The 5345-nt window shown below is 48.9% G+C and overlaps 2 protein-coding genes across 28 annotated transcripts in view; both read left to right on the top strand.

The window, feature by feature from the left end:
• Positions 1-5345, top strand: part of ARID3B (AT-rich interaction domain 3B) — a 491508-nt gene that overhangs the window by 192203 nt on the left and 293960 nt on the right. The gene's annotated exons all lie outside the window — the stretch shown is intronic.
• Positions 1-5345, top strand: part of CCDC33 (coiled-coil domain containing 33) — a 118816-nt gene that overhangs the window by 100685 nt on the left and 12786 nt on the right. The gene's annotated exons all lie outside the window — the stretch shown is intronic.

Raw genomic sequence — 5345 nt, 5'->3', positions numbered from 1 at the left:
AGCAAGTGTTTGTTGATTGGGTATTTACTGAACTCCTCCCAGTCTAGGCTTTGTAGCTGAGTTTCTGTGACCTTGGGCACACTGCTTGCTGTCTCCTAGCTCGGCTTCTGAACGATGACGGTATAAGGGCTCTTCTGGTCAACATAGTTGGTAGTAGCCACAGGTATATTTGAACATCTGCACCTGGATAATGTGCCTCTGATTCCATCATAAGAACTTATTTGGGGGCAGAGAGGCAAGCATTGCCCTCTTCAGGCTTTTATGAAAGATAAGCACCATGTCTCCCCCTTAATTAAAGGTAAAGGGGAGTTCCCGTCGTGGCACAGTGGTTAGCGAATCCGACTAGGAACCATGAGGTTGCGGGTTCGGTCCCTGCCCTTGCTCAGTGGGTTAACGATCCGGCGTTGCCGTGAGCTGTGGTGTAGGTTGCAGACGCGGCTCGGATCCCGTGTTGCTGTGGCTCTGGCGTAGGCTGGTGGCTACAGCTCTGATTCAACCCCTAGCCTGGGAACCTCCATATGCCGCGGGAGCGGCCCAAGAAATAGCAACAACAACAACAACAACAAAAAAGACCAAAAAAAAAAAAAAATTAAAGGTAAGGGGGGCAAGATATATGCTGGGCCTCAGTTTCTGCAAAGTGGGATCAGTAAGATAATCTTACCTTCTGGGCTTTGTCCCCAGGGCTACTCTATGAATAATTTTTTAAAAACACCCAAAAGGTAGTACAAAGATAGGAGGTAGCATCTCCAGGCATCCTATATGCCAGGGCTGGGCTAGCCCTTCTCACACTCCTTGACTGCACAGCCACCCCTCGAGATAGGGTTATTTTCCCATTCCACAGATGAGGACACTGAGGCCCAGAGCATAGTTACTACCCTTCCAGAGCCAGTGAGGAGTTATTAATGCAGCAAAAGCTGCCAGCACCCAGTAGCAGGGGAGTGATTTGAACCCAAAGCCATCTGATGCTTCTCACCTCCACTGGTTCTGGGAGCTGGGGTCCTGGTGGGGTGTCAGTGGGTGAGGGGGTTACAGTGGGCACTCAGGGTAAGGCACGGGATGGGAGTCCAGTGTCCCTAGAGGAAGTACTAGCCCAGGGAGGAGAGCGGGAAGGGGCTGACATCCCACTCACAGCTCACATCAGAACAGGGAGCGGGGGAGGGGAAGCACCACAGCAGGGATCTGGGTCATGGTGTTCTGTGTGTTCTCAAGGCTGGGCTGTGACGCAGAGCATGGCCCTGAGCGGGGAGCCCAGCCCAGGCTGTGGGGAGAGGTCAGGGCTGCAGTCTACTGCTCAGCTGTGGCGGTAGGTGGAGCTGAGGAGGAAGGGTAGGCCCGCCAGGCTGCCTCTTCTCTGGGTCCCCTGGACAGAGGGTGCCAGCCAGGGTAGAGACCAAGGGAAGGTAAGCCAGGCCCGTGTTCCTCTCCATCCCTCCTGGGGAGATTTCGCTCTCAGAGAACAGCCAGCCTGGGGGTGGTGTAGGGGCCTCTGGAAAGTCTATAAGCTAATCTCCAATCTAGGGGAGTCCCCAAGAACCCATCGACCATCTGGCTGAAGCAAGGCACCCCACTTCATCAGGAGCCATGCTCTGTCTCCTCCATTTATTTTGTCCATGCTCTGGATTCATCTTCATCTGTCAAGAAGGGGTGTTAAGAACAGAGCTTTGCTCACCCCCAGGACTGCAGAGTGATGAACAAGAGGGTATTAGAAAGGGTGAGCCCCTGGATGAGAAGAGTTGCTGATTAGACAGACCCATAGCATAGGCCAGGGCCAGCAGCCCCTTCCCCAGAACTCCCTCCATGCATTCACACTCAGGAGCACACACTATTAGTCCTCCTGCAATTGCAAATTACTGAGTGGACTCTAAAAGGGCAAAAGTTAGGTAGTGAGAGATGTTCTTTGCAGATGGCTCAGGGTGAGGGAGATGTGAAGGGGGAAATAAGATTGTGCTGGAGGGGAAGGGCGGGGCCGAGGTACACGAGGGAGGGGATGCAAGAGCCCTTGAATACCAAGCCTCAAACTTTGCATCTGAGTTAATGGGGAGCTTGGGGGAAGCTGGTGCAAACCTCGGGAACACATTCTGAATCACAGTCCTGAAGATCTCAGCCCTCCGCCTGCACACACAGACTAAGATGTCCGGGAACCCAGCATCCAGTAGAGCTCTTGCCTGCCCAGGGCCTCTCTCTCCCCACCCCTATCTCGGGAAGGCCTCACTGAAGGAGAAGCTGGTAAACCAGCAATGGGATCAGTCCAGCTGTTTTCTTACTGTGCCAGACGGGCATGGGTGGGGACAGTGAGATGAGGCTACATGCCCATCTCTCCCATCACAGGGAGCCCCTGATGGCTCCTTGAGGGGCAGGCAGGGAATGCCTTTCTTCCATCTCCACCCAGGACAGCCTTGGCCTCAGGGACAAAGGGGACCATGGGACCTTGGGACATCAGATGGACATTGGGGCCTGTGCAGAGCACCTTCCTCATCAGTGCCTCTCAATATCTGTAGACAGATTCAGCTCAAAGTTAACCCAGGATCTCATTCTTCTTCCCTCTGGGTGAAGCCCCAGCCTCCCTCAGTCCAGTGAGTGCAAAGAGCACAGATTTTAGCACAGAGTCTGGATTCACAAGTTAGCCTCACATTTGCAGGTGATGTGACCCGAACCAATCTGAGTCTCATAGGATGTTCTGAGGCATCATGTAGGCCCTCAACAAGGATCGGCGTGTGTGCCTGCTTGTTCTCAAGGGCCCTGCTGGGGAGGTGGAGTGGACCTGGCCAGCCCTCCTGGACAGGACTGGATAAGGCCTTCCAGGGTAGAGAGGCTTCAATCAGTCCCAGAAGCACGGCCTCCCCAGAGCCTCCAAAGCTCAGGGCTGGGACAGAACCCACTATTGCTGAGGGCTGGGAGGGTCCCCAAAGGATTGCAATGTGGAGGCCTCCTATACTTGACCCAAACTTGAGCCAAGATTTCATTTACTTCTGAATTCAATAAATGTTTTTAACTTTTTAATGTGACTTGCAGCACCCATTCAGACAAATGCACAAATTATAAAGATTTCATGTGATGAACCATCACAAAGTGAACACACACATGGAACTCCCACAGGCCCTGCAGGTCAAGAGGTACGGCACTGCCGGCACTCCCCAAACTCCCTCACGCCTCCGGTCACCCACCTCCCCCAGGGGACCTGATACCCTGATTGCTGACTCTCTTAGGTGTGCCTGTAGAGTAGGTATTTTGTGTCTGCCTTCTTTTGCTCGCAATTAGTTGGAGAGATTCCTCCATGTGGTTTCACGTGGCCATCATTCACGTGTTGTATTGCATGACTGTCCCACCCCTCTGCACTTGTGTTATTGTGCTGGCCACTGGAGTTGTTTCCAGTTTGGAATGCTAATAATGCTGCTAGGTGTGTTCTGACACCAGCTTCTTGATGCATTTGCACATGGGTCTTGGCTGGGGATATACTCAGGAGTACAATTGCTAGATCATTAAGCTATGCCTGCGTCCCACTTGAATAGGTTCCCGTATTCAAGCAGTTCTCCAAAAGGATGATGATATTTTGTGTTCCCCTGGTGGTGACTAAGTGTTCTACTTGTTCTACATCGTCACCAACATTTGATGTGGTCAGGATTGTTTTGTTTTTGTTTTAGTCATTGTGGTGGGTGTATAGCAGTACCTCGTTGTGGTTTTAAATGACTAATGTGGGTGTCCACCAATTCAGATGTTTATTGGCTTATTTTGCTGAGGGCCATTTCAAATCTCTTGTCCATTATGCTGTTGCGTAGTTTGTTTTTCTCTTACTGATTTGTAGGAGTTGTTTTTATATCTGAATATGAATCCATCATTGGTGTGTTTGTTGCAAATATCATCTCCCACTTTTCCTGCCCATCTCACCCCCTTGATGATGCCTTTTCATGTGTAAAAGTTCTTCATTTAAGTGTACCCAACTTATCAATCCTTTCCATTCTGGTTTGTGCTTTTGTGTCATGTCCTGTTTTGAAAAACCTTTCCCTACCCCGAGTTCTTATCTTCTAGAAGCTTTATGGTTTTACCTTTAACATTTAGTTCTACAATCCATCTGGAATTTATTTTTACTTATGGAATGTGCTAGGGGTCAGATTTCCCTGTTCTCCACATAGGTATTAAACTGATGCAACACCATTTATTAAAATTACAATCCTTTCCCTGCCACCCTGTATTCCCATCCTTGCATATTTTAAGGGTCCATATCTGTGTGGGTCTGTTCCAGTGCTCTCTCTTATTTTTCTTTGGCCTGCTTGTCAACCTTTGCCCTGATATCACACTGTCTTAATTACGGTAGCTTTATCGTAAGTCCTGATAGCTGATAAAGCATCTCTTCCCACCTTTTCCTTTTCAAAAATTTGGCTAGGAGTTCTCATTGTGGCACAGCAGAAAGCAATCCGACTAGGAACCATGAGGTTGAGGGTTCGATCCCTGGCCTCACTCAGTGGGCTAAAGATCTGGTATTGCAGTGAGCTGTGGTGTAGGTCACACAGGTGGCTAGGATCCTGCATTGCTCTGGCTGTGGTGTAGGCCGGCAGCTGTGGCTCCAATCAGACCCTTAGCCTGGGAACCTCCATATGCTGCGGGTGCGGCCCTAGGAAGACAAAAAGACCAAAAAAAAAAAAATATTTTGGCTATACTTGCTTTTTCTGTTTCTCATAGAATCAGCTCATGTATTTCTACACATATACACAGCGCATTATGATTTTAATTGGAAATGTGTTGAATCTATATACTCAATTTAGGGGAGAACTAACTCTAAATGTTGCATCTTTCAATCCATGAACATAGTGTTGTCCTCAGTATATTTAGGTTTAAATCATTTTTAGTTAGATGAATAATATATGAATACATTCTTAGTAAAAATGCAAAAGATAGAGATGATCCAAGTGTTCTTTTCTCTTCCCAAGCTGAGCAGTAGCCACTGTTACTATACATCTATATGAATGCACACATGCACACACATGCCAGTAATGGAGGGGTCATATTAATTTGCCACCTTTTAACCTTTAACAGTAGGGTGTGACAGAGTTCCCTGGTGGCTCAATGGGCTAAGGATCCGGTGTTGTCACTGCTGTGGCTTGGGTTACTGCCGTGGCACAGGTTTTATCCCTGGCCCAGGAATTTCCACATGCTGCAGGTGTGGCCCAAAACAACAACAGAATGGACATCTTGAAATCTAGCTCATTCTTTGTAACTACCGCCTGTGTCCAGAAACTGAGCATGCCCTGGAATAAGACCACAGACTGCACATCATGGAGCATCCTTGAACATGTTTTCTTGGATGAGTGTGCTCCTCTAAAAAATAACCCTGGAGTTCCCATTGTGGC

This window comes from Sus scrofa, chromosome 7 (genome assembly GCF_054392235.1).
Source record: "Sus scrofa isolate SSC_HxYL_T2T_F1_AM1 chromosome 7, Sscrofa_HxYL_maternal_Yorkshire_Landrace_v2.0, whole genome shotgun sequence".
NCBI classification, from domain to species: Eukaryota; Metazoa; Chordata; class Mammalia; order Artiodactyla; family Suidae; genus Sus; species Sus scrofa.
The sequence above is the reverse complement of the archived record's forward strand: the minus strand, read 5'-3'. Positions and strand labels throughout refer to the sequence as shown.